This window comes from Colletes gigas, unplaced genomic scaffold, assembly GCF_013123115.1.
Source record: "Colletes gigas isolate AHSC1104 unplaced genomic scaffold, ASM1312311v1 Colletes_gigas_Sc00017, whole genome shotgun sequence".
NCBI lineage: Eukaryota > Metazoa > Arthropoda > Insecta > Hymenoptera > Colletidae > Colletes > Colletes gigas.
Genome location: NW_025106646.1, coordinates 4,721,665 through 4,737,755, shown reverse-complemented (window position 1 = coordinate 4,737,755; position 16,091 = coordinate 4,721,665). Strand labels below are relative to the sequence as shown.

Sequence of the window (16,091 nt, the reverse complement as noted above, 5' to 3'; positions counted from 1 at the left end):
TCAAAAGATGATCAAAATATATCAACATTGTTTATTAAAGTCTGCTGGAAGATGGTTTGGCTCAGATAACATCTTGTGGGTGCTTCAGGAGGATAATGACCCTAAGCACCGAAGTCGTGCATGCACGGAGTGGAAACTCGAAAATGGCATCAGGACACTGGATTGGCCTTCTCAGTCGCCTGACGCTAATCCCATCGAAAACGTGTGGGCAGCAATGAAGGTCAAGCTCAGAGAAAAGCGAGTATTTAATGTGAAACAATTGACACGTATATCCGCCAAATATGGAGATCTCTACCCGAAACAATGGCGGAAAATCTCACCGAAAGTATGCCTAAACGGTGCCGGGCTATAATCGACAATGATGGCGACTGGACAACATACTAAGTAAATGCATTGTAGTACAATGCTTATATTTCGAGGTCATACGTTCAATTATAAACAATTCCTTTTTTCGCAGAAAATATGACCGACACGCTCTTCTGGAACAAAGTGTAGGTGATGGAATAAAAATAAAATATACAGTTCAAATAATTTTTAAACTAAATTTTGTCTTTATTTGAATCGGTTAGAAAACGAATTTATAATCCATGCCGCCTAATTGTGTCGAGTGAAGTCATTTCGTTAGTAACCGAAATGTTCTCTTGTCTCCTGTAACAATGATAGGGGATTGTCAGGTTTTATTGATTCTTCCTAGTTAACACGGTTTGCATTACATGTAATTTGTTCACTCGTAAACTATTCTGCCATTAATATATCTTATCGCTTTAACTCTAAAAGAAACACTTGGAAGGTCACGTCTGTTCAGTTCACAGACTCAGTCCGTCCTATTCATTGCCTAAATGAGCCAAGGAAGGGACATAGCATGTCGTTGGTTTTTGTAAATGAAAGAAAACTCTCTTTTTTAAAGAGACAAACCAACACTGTATCAAGTAGTCAACAAATTTAAAATAAAAATAGTCTTTCCGGGTTTTAAATTAATCATCGGGTCCTTTGTCAGCGATCTCAGCCATTTCGGAGTCACGCGTAATTCGACCAATCATCGGATCGCAATTAAAGGAAAGCTTACATGGAAGTCCGTCGAGACTGACTCGTTGAAATCTCGCGTTATCTACGTGGCAACGTGCAACGTGGATCTATTTTGGCTCGAGTATCTTAACGAGCACGCTGACTCCGCAGTATAATATCAGGGTTATAATTACGTATATCTTGTCTCTCTTGGCTCGTGGAAATAAGTCACTCGATCCACCGTGATATGCGACAGAACAGATTTCGCGAAACACGATCAAACTTCGAACTATCGACGTTATTTAACACGTGATCGAAAACTTTGATTCTAGACAACTGTAAATTGGGTTACAATTTCACTTAGGCTATATTCGACGTGTGAGACCTCCTATGTAATGCGGTCGTGCAGTTCGAAGCACGATCTCCTTCTAAATTCTAATATTGGACGAACGGAGTCGTGTTTTCCACATATCCATTCTGTTAACCCTCAGGCGCACTTCGATTTTTTTTCTTGTTATGAAATAACGAAATTTATATCAGTATGTTTCCTTGACAATATATTTCTGGTTAGACGTTATATTTTTCAATCGAAGACTGTCAGTAAATCAATTACAGTGGTTCCTCGCTAATGTGTTCGCTACTTTTTCCCTCGATATTGTTCACGGAATCATCCCCACAAATTCCTCGAACTGCTTCGATGAGACGATTATTACGAACGTAATTAGGGACAAAATTATAACGGATTTAATATCAGTATGTTTTCTTTTCCTTGACAATATATTTTTGTTTATACAGGGTGTTCGACCACCCTTGGGAAAAATTTTAATGGGAGATTCTAGAGACGAAAATAAGACGAAAATCAAGAATACTAATTCGTTGATGTATATTGCAATTGACCCCCGCAACTGAAAATAATTTTTCCAGAACGATTTGAAATTTTATAAATTTTACGAAAAATGTCACACCTTCTCGAATTTCTTTCTAGAAAGTGGGTAGGATTTCGGAAGTATGTCTATTCACCAAAAATGATTGTAATTGATCCGCGGAATTAAAAATAATTTTTTTAGAACGATTAGAACAAATTTTTTTTCACCGAACATCACCTTATTTTTTAAAAATTATTTTTTGATTTTTAGTAATTTTGTTTGACGCCCAATGGAAACGTTGTCTAATACTTTTTTGTAGGTACCCATGAGCTCTACTTCAGAAAAAATTTTCATTGAAATATATTCACTATTGTTAGAGTTAGGCTGTTTGAAAATTGGACCATTTTTATGTGGGTTTTCTCACTTTACGGAATAAAAGAACAACTTTACGAATATTTTTGGAATTTCTACATATTTTCCACTAAAATACGCGTTGTTTGCGTGTTGAAAAATTAACATTTTAAAGATTCGCATTTTCAAGGAAGCATTTCTGGCCCCACGTTAGATTTTCGGTAATGAATTTTTTTCTCAAAAGTGCGTAGGAATTCGGGGTATGTCTATTCACCAAAAGTGATTGTTATTGACCTGTGTAACTAAATATAATTTTTTTAGTATGGTTTGAAATTTTTTAATTTCGTCTAAGCTACTCGAATTTTTTTCTGGAAAGTAGGTAGAATTTCAGGGGTATGTGTATTCACCAAAAATGATTGTAATTGAGTCCTGCAACCAAAAATAATTTTTTCCGAACGATTTGAAATTTTTTAATTTAATTTTTTAATAACTTTTTAATGAAGCCTCAGTCAAGAAATTGATATTGTTGATTTTCGTCCTATTTTGGCCTCTAGAATTTGCCATTAATATTTTTCCCGGGGTTGGCCGAACATCCTGTATAATTTCTCAACCGAAGACCATCAATCCAGTGGTATATCAACTCCAGTGGTCCCTTGTTAATATTCACTTTTTCCCTCGATATTGTTCGCGGAGTCATCCTCACCAATTTCTAGAACTGCTTCGAGGAGGCAATTATTTATAAATCGCGATCAGCAATGACGCAACTACGAATCTAACAAGAATAGTACATCTCCCTCGATAACGTTCGCGTCGTAGATCGTTATCGAGGGAGGTGTACTATTCTTGTTAGGTTTGTAATTGCGTCATTGCTGATCGCGATTTATAGATAGTACCTCGTCGAAGCAGTTTTAGGAATTAGAGTACAAAATTAAAAAAGAAATATCTTCTAAATTAATTATTTTTTGCCATAGATAGATTAATATTTTTTTCTACAGAATACCAAAGTGCATCTACTGATGCGATAAAAAATACACGATTCCATTTAAAAAATAACATTAACGACCTTCGTATATATTCTACACGTCCATCTACAAGAAAACGAGTATCTCCAAAAAAGTGTGTCCTTCTCAAAATTGTACAACTTCGTCTTAAACATGTTTAATAATGATATAAATCTAGATGGCAATATGTGATACTGAACACTAGAACTACCAAAGCAGTCAAAATGGCCCATACATAATTTCTAATAAAAACTGTCAAAAATTTATTCGACCGAGTTTTTGAAAATTTACCGTAATCTTTTATTATAAAATAAATAAACACTTATTTTCATTACATTATAAATTTCTTCACGTATTTCTTTACGTAATTTCTTTGGTACAGATAAATACAGTATAATTGGTAGTTCAAGTGTTAAAGCAATATTTCAAAAATGTTACTGAATTTTATAAAATTTGATTACGTGGCTGAAAAATATTTGATTTGCGGTGACATTTGGATGTTTGCACGGACCCTTGATATTTTACTCATAAACTTCACCCAAACTTGGTACAGTAATAATTAGACTTCGGATCTTTGTGCAAATTCATTTTTATTAATAGAATTAATGAAATGGGAGCTTTGTAAAGTGCCGTCACAACCCTAAATATAATAATTCGCATCTCACTCTAAATATTTCTTATATTTTTGCATACTAAGTGGAAAATAGTATTATTGTTGGGCAGGGTCGTCGTTAGACTGCGGATGTTCATGCATTTATGGGGCATTTTAATTCGCAAAAAACTACAGGATGCAATAACAATATCGAGGGAAAAAGTAGCGAACATTAGCGAGGGACCACTGTACTTGATATAATGACGGCCTTCGATTGGAAAAATATAACACGTAAACAAAAATATATTGTCAAGGAAAGGAGAACATACTGATATAAAATTCGTTATAATTTTGTTCTCAATTACATTCGTAATAATCGTCTCGTCGAAGCAGTTCTAAGAATTGGTAGGGATGACTCTGCGAACAATATCGAGGGAAAAATTAGCGAACATTAGCAAGACACCACTGTAGTTAATTTACTGACTGCTTTCGATCGAGAAATATAACATACAAACAAGAATATATTATCAAGGAAATGCTGTAGTTTTTTGCGAATTTAAATTTCCCATAAATGCTTAAACATCCGCAATGTAACGACTACCCTGCCCAACAATAGTACTATTTTGCTTGGCATCTGACAACCGTTTCCACTGTTTTTATCCACGCCTATAACCGTTCCAAGAAACAAAACCGACACGATATTTTAATCCCTGGATCCGCTACCGATCGCCATAAGATCGTAAACGATAGGGAAACCGGTTCCCGCGAAACGCATCGCGAGTGGATTATCAGCGTGCCGACGGTGCAGCGGTCGCGTGCCATCCATCTATTTCCGCTTAACGCACCGTCAAAAGGGGGAGTCGAGGGGCAAATTTAATCTATTTATCGCGGGTTCCGAGCGTGTCCGCTCCTCTTCAGCCCTCGACCCTCCACGCGTGGTATCCGTGCGCACACAGACTCGATCGTGGCTCTCTTACCTCCGTCTCCCCTCCGTTGTCCTTCAACCGTCTTCACCCTCCCCCCGCGGTTTTCTGGTCATATCCAACGGGGGTGGGTGGGGTTGGGGTGTGTGTGGGCTACGTGTACTACAGCCGGTACAATTAGCGCGCGCCATTAGTCAGCAGCCTTTTCCTCCCACGTAGAAAATTGTGCCTAAAGGCGCCTCTGTGTCTACCAGAAGGGAGAAAGGGTAGATAACGGTGGTGCATATACGCGAGAGAACCACCCCTTCTTTAAACTCTCCGCGAAGAGACTTTTATGGGCAGAAAGGACTCGGGGTATCCCCGGCAAACGTTGTTCGCGGCGGTACGTTTAAGCGTCTCGTTTCAGGGCTGCGGGAGGAGTTGGGGGACTTTGTGAGGTTCGAGTGCTCGAGATACTCTTTCTTTCTCCTTTCTTTTTGTTTTCGACGAAGAGATACACGTTTGTATCGCTCTTTCCTAGCAACCCTTTGTTCCTCATCGCCCGCGCCGCGGAGGACATTAATGCGGATTTCGTGTTTGTCGCGCGCGTTACGTCTGGGGGATTCCGGAGTTCTGTTCCATCGAGGGTTAAAGTTGCGTGCATTAAGTTGGAGTATTTTCTTCGGACGCTTGTTACTCGGGAAAGGGAATCAAAGGACTTTGAAAGACGGCGCGTTTGAGTCGAAGAGCAGAGGAACGACGATTCGAGCGAAAAATTAGATGCGAGTCGATCGAGCGAGTAATTCCTTTAATCGCTACTCCACGACCGGAGTTTTACTTTACGAGCAACGACAGAATCTGGATGGGTGGGAAACACGGTAGAAACTTCTTCAGTCGTGCGTATTGTAGATTAGATTTATTTATTTCGGTGTATGATACCACGGAATGGACACAATTTTACGTCGAGCGTGTCTCTTGTTCCTCGCTCGTTTCGTTAATAGAAGATCTACACAAGAAAACAATAACAGAAGATCATGTGAACTCTTATTTAACTCTATTTTCAAGTTATAGCGTGGTGTTGGAATAATCATTTCGAAAAATGGATGAACTAATTCAACTCAACTATTTACGAACACAGCTCTATATAGTATCTGACGTTCAATCTTATATTTTAATTCTATAAATATTTACTGTGAACCTTAAGGTAGTAGATGCAAGATTATAGAAGTACTTTGTGTGTGAAAATGGAACATCAACAAATTGTGTGGTCAACAAGTGGCAGACATGAGACTTGAGTAGGAGCTTATTATTATAATAATATTTAGATGCCAATCTTATATTACAATTCTATAAATAGTTACTGTAAACCTTAATGTAGTAGATCTAAGACTATGGAAATAGTCAACAAGTGGCAGACATGAGCCCTGAGTAGGAGTTTATTATTATAATAATGCTTAGATGTTAATCTTGTATTTTAATTCTATAAATATTTACTGTGAACCTTAAAGTAGTAGACGTAAGATTATGGAAATACTTTGTGTGTGAAAATGGGAAATCAATAAATTGTCTAGTCAACAAGTGGCAGATACGAGCTTTGAGTAGGAGCTTATTATTATAATAATGTTTAGATGCAAGAAAGCGAAATAGGTACAGTGTTTTCAAGAAACCCACTATATCTTCAAAATAGAGTCAAATGGGATATTCGTATGAACTTTTGTCGTGCAACAATTTTGTAGAAAACAGTTGCAAATCCATGTATCTGGTAAAGGTTTGCTTTAATAGATACTCAGTGTGTTAGCATCAGGTTCGAGAAGGATAAAAATAAACGTGTGTTATAGCTTGTGCTTGAAACTGTCTATAGAGTGTTTTAGAAGAAGTAGAAAGTGATCCTAACAACCTGTTAGCTCTCTATCGTTCTCTGTCGCTCGAATCCCGACGAACGTCGATCGAACGTCAATTGCTATTACAGACGAAGATGTAAGAAGCTAGAACCACACGCTATGGGCAGAAATATGAACGTTTGCGGCTAGACCGTAGCATCTAGGCCTTGACTCTTCGTTTAGCCAGACGATTGATTCATGAAGTGTGTCTCTAGATGCTCTTGAAAAACAGCGTTCCACTTGTCCATATTAGAAACTCATTGACAGCGTTTGTGTCGTGGCATTAGATCGTGAAACGGCTCGTGTTTGTTGCTTTCACAACGAATTAATGTTTTCAGAGGGTTTGATCACGTGGACAATTATAGGAATAAGGAAATAATAAAATCAGACAAATCTGATGTATCCTATTTTTAATTTACACAAATTCTCCAGAAGCTACAAATTTTTTTTACTCAACGATTAATTTTGATGGGAATTTACCTACTGCAGTTAAGAAAAGCATTTGAAATATTTTTTTTATACACTGTGTAATCGTGCAATTGTGTTAACGAAGAAGACTACAACTAAACTGGATCGCTTGATTATTTCAAAATCCTTAATTTCGGTTTATCGAGATTCTTCGATACAGAAAAAACTTGGCATTTTTATAAGAAATATTTTACACAGCAAATTCTTGCTTTTAAATTATTGATATATTATTTGACTCTAACAGTGTTTTTTTCATTTTGTTACAGGTATGTACATGTCGATTCGTACATTTAATTTTCGCTGAATAATTTGGTAAGTGTTTCTACGATTATTGTAAATGCAAGAGACGGCCACTCAATTTCATCAATCAAGAGATTGTATTTTAACTCGAATTCTAAAACATTTCGTTAAAAAATAATACAGTTGGAGTACGAAGGGAAAACAGAGTTGAGAATTAAACGTTTAATTGTTCGAGACAGCCATTCGAAAGATTTTATTTTCCCGTGAAAAAGGAAAACAACTTTTATCGTTTCCATGGAAAAAGTAAAGATGACGCTAAAAATGCATTCGCGTATACCTGCCATAGTACTTCGAAGCTCTCTGTTCGTTGATACAGCGTGCCGTTAAATATTTTCTCTCTTAACAAAAGGATTCGATATTCGCGTCTCCGGCACGAGGACACACGGTTCGTGTTTTCATTACGGTAGTTGTTTGTCTACTTTCACTGAAAAACATTGGAACCGTTTATCTTGGTTGCCTGGTATAATGGGTCATCGTGTGTCGCGAGAAAAACGAGAGGAACCGGTAAATCAAGGCGAAAAATGTGAACGATAGTCCGATGAGATGAACTATTCCCGCATGCAAATAATTAAATGCAAGCCAACGCATTTATAACGAATATTGAGGTAATGTCACAATTTTAATAAAATAGTTTAATGGTGTCTGTTAGTGTGAAAGCATTTTTTTAGACTTTATTGAAAAATTTTTTACGAATAAACTATAACAGCTTTTGCAGTCAAATTGACAGGATTCATTACTACATGCTGCAGTGACATTTTAAAATTTTTTGGCCGAAAAAAGTTTAAAATTGGTGGTGTTGTTTACATTCAAGAATAATTGCTTTTTAAAAAATTGTAATACTTTGAAATTTGATTATCGATATTTTCTTTAATTTCAGGGGCTTAAAAAAATATGAAAAATCAAAATTTTAGGTTCATTTTGGAACAGGCTATAGTCACACATATACTGAATGTGTATTTAAAAAAAAATCAATTTTTTCAAAGGTTTACACTAGAAGAATCTTTCGGGCGTAGAAAAAAAATATTTTACAATCCCTTGTTCTCCTCTACAGTAAAGAAATAACTTATCAACGCGTTTCTCTAGTTTTTGCTAAATTGAATAATTGATCGTTATTTTAGATAGCCTTTGTGAAATTCCAAGTGGACTCTTAAGGGTCGGTGAACGTTTACTGTTTGCTTGTTTGCGCTCGCCCGGAGATTGGAAGTCTTTGTTTAGTGACTTTATTTGAAAAACTGGAGCCCCCTCCACGCTCCCAACGTTGCCGTTAAAATAGAAAAAGGTCTGCTAGTCTTTTTCCCCGGTGCGCGCGAAACGATTGCTCACCGAAGGCGCCCCGACGTCTATCGTGATTGGTGCTTGAAAGGAATACGTTCATATATCGGTTGCTTTAAGGCAGCGGGAAAGGGTACCTCTCTGGAAGAATTGCAGCGATCGCAGAAATATTGTTCGAGAGTTGCTTCGCGTCCTGGATGATCACGTTTTAATGATGTTTGTATCCTAACTTCACGGTATCGCGGAAACCAAGTTTTCTAATTTTCCCCTTCGCTGAACACGATTGTGACTCACAGCATCGACGCTTTCAGGTTTCGTGTCTGTTACGCAATTTTTGACTCGCCCAAACCACGAGAAGTATAATCTCTTCATCCTAATAAGCACGATATTATAGCTTTTCATCTTCAATTTTGTAGGGGTAGTTGACGAGGGTACGATTCTACGGTCAACAATAAGTCGAAAATATAGAACAAAATTGTTTTGTAGGTGTTAAGAAAAAAGGTATTATATTTGCAATGTTACTTTTCTATAATAAACACAATAGGTATGGGGAAGTTGAATATCATCAGTCAATAGGGGTAATCGACCAGGATATGATTCTACGGTCAAAAATAAGTTGAAAATATAGAACAAAATTGTTTTGCAGGTGTTAAGAAAAAAGGTATTATATTTGAAATGTTACTTTTCTATAATGAACACAATAGGGAAGGGGAAGTTGAATGTCATCAGTCAATAGGGGTAATCGACTAGGATATGATTCTACGGTCAAAAATAAGTTGAAAATATAGAACAAAATTGTTTTGTAGGTGTTAAGAAAAAAGGTATTATATTTGCAATGTTACTTTTCTATAATAAACACAATAGGTATGGGGAAGTTGAATATCATCAGTCAATAGGGGTAATCGACCAGGATATGATTCTACGGTCAAAAATAAGTTGAAAATATAGAACAAAATTGTTTTGCAGGTGTTAAGAAAAAAGGTATTATATTTGAAATGTTACTTTTCTATAATGAACACAATAGGGAAGGGGAAGTTGAATGTCATCAGTCAATAGGGGTAATCGACCAGGATATGATTCTACTGTCAAAAATAAGTTGAAAATATAGAACAAAATTGTTTTGTAGGTGTTAAGAAAAAAGGTATTATATTTGCAATGTTACTTTTCTATAATAAATACACTAGGGAAGGGGAAGTTGAATATCATCAGTCAATAGGGGTAATCGACCAGGATATGATTCTACGGTCAAAAATAAGTTGAAAATATAGAACTAAATTGTTTTGCAGGTGTTAAGAAAAAAGGTATTATATTTGAAATGTTACTTTTCTATAATGAACACAATAGGGAAGGGGAAGTTGAATGTCATCAGTCAATAGGGGTAATCGACTAGGATATGATTCTACGGTCAAAAATAAGTTGAAAATATAGAACAAAATTGTTTTGTAGGTGTTAAGAAAAAAGGTATTATATTTGCAATGTTACTTTTCTATAATAAACACAATAGGTATGGGGAAGTTGAATATCATCAGTCAATAGGGGTAATCGACCAGGATATGATTCTACGGTCAAAAATAAGTTGAAAATATAGAACAAAATTGTTTTGTAGGTGTTAAGAAAAAAGGTATTATATTTGCAATGTTATTTTTCTATAATGAATACACTAGGGAAGGGGAAGTTGAATCTCATCAGTCAGTAGGGGTAGTTGTCCAAGATATGATTCTTACACTTATCCCACGTATCTCCTAACTTTATTTGCTTGAGAACGGAGCTTCATAGAAAAATGTATTGCACCACGTTTTCGTTTTATCTTTATACATAGAATTACACCAACTAATTACAGCCAGAGAAGAGTTACCAGCATTTAACTGGAAAGGTCTGATGACAAATACGATTGAAATATTTTTCTTCCCCCCGGGCATGAAAAGTCTCTAAATCACATTTTTCACTCGAGACGATCCCTCTTATCCGCGAAAGTCTGTAGATTATTCGAAGTGACTCGCATTATGGGACTAACCCCGCATAATTCGAGGGTGATGCATCCATCGAGGACACCGGGACGGTGATCGATACGATCGTAGGAATAATTTCGCGATACCTTTCCGAAGCGGTTGACCGCGGTATCTTCGATAGTTTTCCCGTCTGTTCGAGGAATAACAATTGATCGCAGGGAGGCGTCAGTCAGAGACCGGGGCTGGTATACGTCACGTGCTCCTCTATAGTCGGAGTTTTCGAGAAAATGTCTTTCCCGTCGGCGTAAAGTCTTTTCCTCCGTGTCGCGACTTTACGAGCGACGCAGGGAATATCTAAGCTTATCGGTAGGAAAAGTTTATCGGGGCTTTATACTCGTGAATTTTTCCAAGATCAACGGCGCTCCACGGTATATATTTGAGCCTGGGAAGAATGGGTTATACTCGCCCCGGCGCAAAGAATGGGAATACATTTGCATGCGCCGGAAGATACATCTCGTACATGCGGATAGACACCGGTGTTCTCGAAACTTGCAACGATAAGATTACCCATTCGCCGTTCATTACCATTTTCTATTACAAAATGTCCTTCCTGCAACGATAAGCAATGCTCGCCGTTAATTTAAACTCGTTTCTGGTTTGTTTGAACATCCACTTCTTTTGCTAATCCCATTTGTCAAACCCTCGTCCTGAAATTCTATTCGAAGATTTCAAAAAGTTGTCCTTTTTACTCCTCGGCAAGTATTGTAAAGTTTCTTTATTTATATATAACGATAAGCAATGCTCGTCGATAATTAAGATTTCTGGTTTGTTCAAACATCGACTTTGCTAATACCATTTTTCAAACTCTTGAAGTCCTAAAATTATATTCGAAGATTTCCAAATGTTGACCTTCTCACTCTTCGACAATTATTATATAATTTCTCTATTTATGTACAACGATAAAACAGTTGTAGACGTTGATATTAATCCTCCAATTCTAAAGTAAACGTGGCAAGTTGTTTAAAGTCCAGAATACAATTTTCATTTTAAAAATTTAGAATTTAATTCGAAATAATTTTTTAAACGTGTACTATTTAATTTTGTTTAAATTTCTTCGTACAAGGAAGAGTCACGAAAAAGAATTGATTTTTTTTTTTTTAATTGAATGTTTAAGGTCACATGCACCTCCTTAGGTTATGAGTGACCACGATTGCTTTGGAACTGTAAGGTACTTATGTAGGTTCATAATTATTTTCAAGGCTTACAGTTTGTGATAGATTCCGATATCTTTCAGGAAGGCTAGGATTTTCCTGCATGAGTCTGTCTTTTGTAGCATGCTTGTTACGCTTGATATATTATATCGCATCCTTTTGCCACAATATTTGGGGCATTGGACTAGGATGTGTTCGATGGAGATTTGTTCGTTGCATACTTCACACACCATTGGGCTTGATTTGGTGATTAGGAAGGAATGGGTTATTCTGGTGTGGCCTATTCTTAATCTGGTTAGAATCACTTGATCTCTTCGGTTCATGTAAACTGCCGGGCTAATGTCATATACATTGTCGCGAATTTTGTGTAGTGCAGTAGGTCTTGAGGTTATCCAATCTTGGTTCCATCGTTCCTTTGCAGCTTTGGTGAGATATTTTTGGAGATCTTGACAGGGACCAGGTATAGAACATGTTTCAGATGTGGAGGTGCTCGCTTCTTTTGCCGCTGAATCTGCCGCTTCGTTTCCTTTAATACCTACATGTGATGGGATCCAGGAGAATAGGTTTTTCCCAGAGCTGTTAAGAGCAACATTTTTTTTGATAATATTTTGTATTATTGTATTGTCGGTTCCAGATTTTGTAAAGCGGATATAGTACTTAGGGAGTCGGTTAATATAATAAATTTAATGTATGCTGATTTCTCAACATACAGCAGGGCCTGGAGGATAGCATAAGCCTCGCTCGAGAAGATTGAGTAGGAATCCGGTAACTTGAAAAGGAGTTTGTCTTCTGGGGTGCATACTGCGCATCCTGTCCCTTCTTTTGACTTCGACCCATCCGTAAATAGTTGTTTGTGGTTTGGGTAATCATTAGTTAGTTCAAGAAACAGGGATTGTATGATGTTTCGATCTGTATTTTTGGTGACTTGTAAGAATTTGTCTATTACACAAGGTGGTTGTATTGTCCATGGAGCAATCGCTAATTGTTTTCTGACGAGAACTGGGGAAATTTCAGTTTGCATGTCTTGCAAGTATTTTTTAAGTCGGAAGTTCAGTGGTTTCGGATGCGTAGGTTTTATGCGGAGGCTGAGTGATTGTTCATCTGACGTTATTAGGCCATGTATAGGGTTTGATGGCGTGGAAAGTTTGGCAACCGCGTAGGTTAGACTTAATTGTTTTCTTCTGACTTTAAGTGGTTGTACATTGGCTTCGGCTAGTAATGCGACGACTGGGCTAGTCCTGAATGCTCCGGATGCAATTCTGACTCCCGCATTATGGATAGGTGACATTATTTTAAGAAGGTGCGGTTTTGCCGAGTCATAGACAATTGAGCCGTAGTCGATTTTAGAGAGAATTAGAGCTTTGTATGTTTTGATCAGAATATGGAATTCAGCTCCCCAGCTTTTTGATGCTACATAGCATCAAATACCATATGGTTTTTATGATATTTAATTTCCGGGTACATTCGGTTTTTAGGTTCTTAAGGAATGGAATCCATGTGTGTTTTTTATCGAAAAACAGTCCAAGAATTTTGGAGGTGTCTGTTGTTTTTAGTTGGTGTCGCCCGAGATACAATTGGAGTTGGTAATTTTTATCCTTCCTACTACTTGAGAAAATAGTTACCATAGTTTTGTTCTTGGAGAATTTAAAGCCAGTTAGTGATCCAAAGTTTTGGAGTCTGTCCAGATTGTCTTGCAAAATTTGTTGGCTAGTTTTGATATCTTTCCCGGTGATATAAATTGTACAGTCATCCGCAAATAAAACATGCTTGACTGGTTTGGTGAAAATATTTGTAATTTCATTTATTGCTACTAGAAATAATGTTACACTTATTACTGAGCCTTGTGGTACTCCGTTTTCGATTATGGTTTTATTCGAGAGGTGACCGTTTACTCGGACATAAATTGATCTGTTTCTGATAAAGTTGCTAATGAATTGAAGCATATTTCCCTTGACGTTTAGTTTCTGTAATTTTTGTAGAATCCGGTGTCTCCATACCATATCATATGCTTTTTCGATATCTAGGCAAACTGTGATTAGGTGCTGTTTTTTAAGGAAAGCCTCGCATATGTTTGAGTCCAACATGGCGAGACTGTCGATTGTTGATCGATACTGCCTAAAACCGTTTTGGTTTTCCGCCAGTAGGTTGTTCTTCTCTAAGTACCATCGCAGCCTTTTATTTAAAATTTTTTCTAATAGTTTGCATAGGCAGCACGTTAAAGCAATGGGTCTGTAGCTGTCAGCGTGGGATTTATTTTTGCCTGGTTTCAATATGGGAACAACTATTGCTTCATGCCAACTATCAGGGAACACGTTATTAAGCCATATGCAGTTAAAAAGTTGTAAGAGATATTCCACTCCTGACCTTGGCATTTGTTGTAAAAAGATATTTGGTATATTATCGGGTCCTGGACTGGAATTTTTTAGTGTTTTAATCGCCGATTGGAGTTCAACCAATACTATTTTGGTATTCAAATTGTTGTTATCTGCACTGGCGTCATGCCACAGAGATTTTTCAGCCTGAATTTTAGCGTTGAGGAAGTTTGGATCGAAATTTATATTGCTAGAGTTCATAGCAAATGTGGTTGCTAATATGTTGGCTATTTCTTTGGAATCAGTTGTGATGGAACCGGTTGGTGCATTAATGGAAGTGATTTCAGAGTAGGATTTTTGACCGTTTATTTTCTTTAACTTACTTCTGCTATTCAGCGAAGATATGTAATCCATCCACGAATTTCTTTTGGCTTGTTTCAGGGTTTTCCTTGCTATTGCTCTTCTAAATTTGAATTCACTAAGATTTGCGTCAGTCTTATGCTTCTTGTAAACGTTGAAGGCATGTTTTTTGTTTCTTATTACGTTATCACATTCTTGGTTCCACCAGGAAAGACTTTTGTTACATTTGTTATTGGAAGTTTTGGGTACGGAATGTGAGGCTGCGTTAATAATTAGCTTTTCGAATTCTTCCAGTAGCTCGTTGATTCGTTTGCAGTTGTCATTGTTAGGAAATTCCAATAATGGAGCGTTCTGTTCTATTGTTTTACGGTAGTTTGACCAATCCGCTTTTTTAAATTTCCATCTGGAAGTGATTATGAGGTTGTTTGTATTTCTTCCTATTAACTCGATAAATAGAGGAAAATGATCACTGTTATACAAATCCTGAGAAGCTGTAAATTATATGGTGTCATAGAGGGAAGGACTGCAGAAGGCCAGATCGATTGAGCTGTAGGAGCCGTTTGTTAGGTTAAAATGGGTTGGTTCGGTGGTGTTTAGTAGTACGAGGTCGGATTTGGTTATCACATTTTCTATAATTTTGCCTCTGGTATTTGTGTATGTTGACCCCCACAGCAGGTTGTGGCTATTCAGATCTCCTAACAGAATAAAAGGTTTAGGGAGTTGTTGCATAAGGGTGATTAGTTCCGCTTCCTGCAGTTGATAGTTGTTCGGGATGTACACATTGCAGATAGATATTTTCTTTCCAAGTAGCGTAACTGAGGCTGCAACTGCTTCCAGATTGGATTTGAGTAATATTTCGGAGTATATGTTTTCTTTTATATATATTGCGACTCCACCGCTTGCAACTAAAGCCTCCGGTCTATTTTTAAATGTAACATTATAACCTTTGATACTGATGCATTTATTTTCTTTAAAATTTGTTTCTTGTAAACATAGTATATTTGGATGGTGATCGTGGATTAGTTTTTGAAGGAATTCGAATCGTGTATTTAGACTGTTTACGTTCCACTGCAAAATTTTGTTTAACATGGGTTGCTCTCAGGAAGTGTAGATATTTAATTTGGAGGTGGGTTAAATGTGGGGGGTAAAGTCTGTGGCTCAATCATAGTCTCATCTTCGGATGAAGGAATTGGGGAATCTGTTGACATGTTGAATTGTGGAGGTTTCAGTAGTTTTCTAGTGATCCTAGTAAAACGGTTTTTAATACTCCTGTCTTTTAGGTGAGGGTATAGTTCATGCATAAAGGATGCTAGGGTGTTGGTATCCTCTACAAATTCTGTGGCTGTCTCCTTGGTACCAGTGTATCCTTGTGCTTTTTCTATGAAGTTTTTAAGCTGATTGTAGTTTAACAATTTACCTGGTTCATCCAGCATATGTTTTATGGGATCTAGCATAGCATCTAGATTTTTGATCGTGGGGTCTGAATTGATAGTTTTTTTCTTTGGCGGTTTACGAACTGGCTCCTTCATCATATCGTTGGTGGTGCTGCTAGAAGTGTCCATCATTTCCTCACGGGTACGTTTTAATGACGAAGGAGTTTGGTCTGTTTCCATGTTTTGTAC

The 16,091-nt window shown here is 37.1% G+C and overlaps 1 protein-coding gene across 2 annotated transcripts in view; it reads left to right on the top strand.

Moving 5' to 3' along the window:
* Window positions 1-16,091, top strand: part of LOC122400385 (semaphorin-1A-like) — a 502,715-nt gene that overhangs the window by 248,922 nt on the left and 237,702 nt on the right. The gene's annotated exons all lie outside the window — the stretch shown is intronic.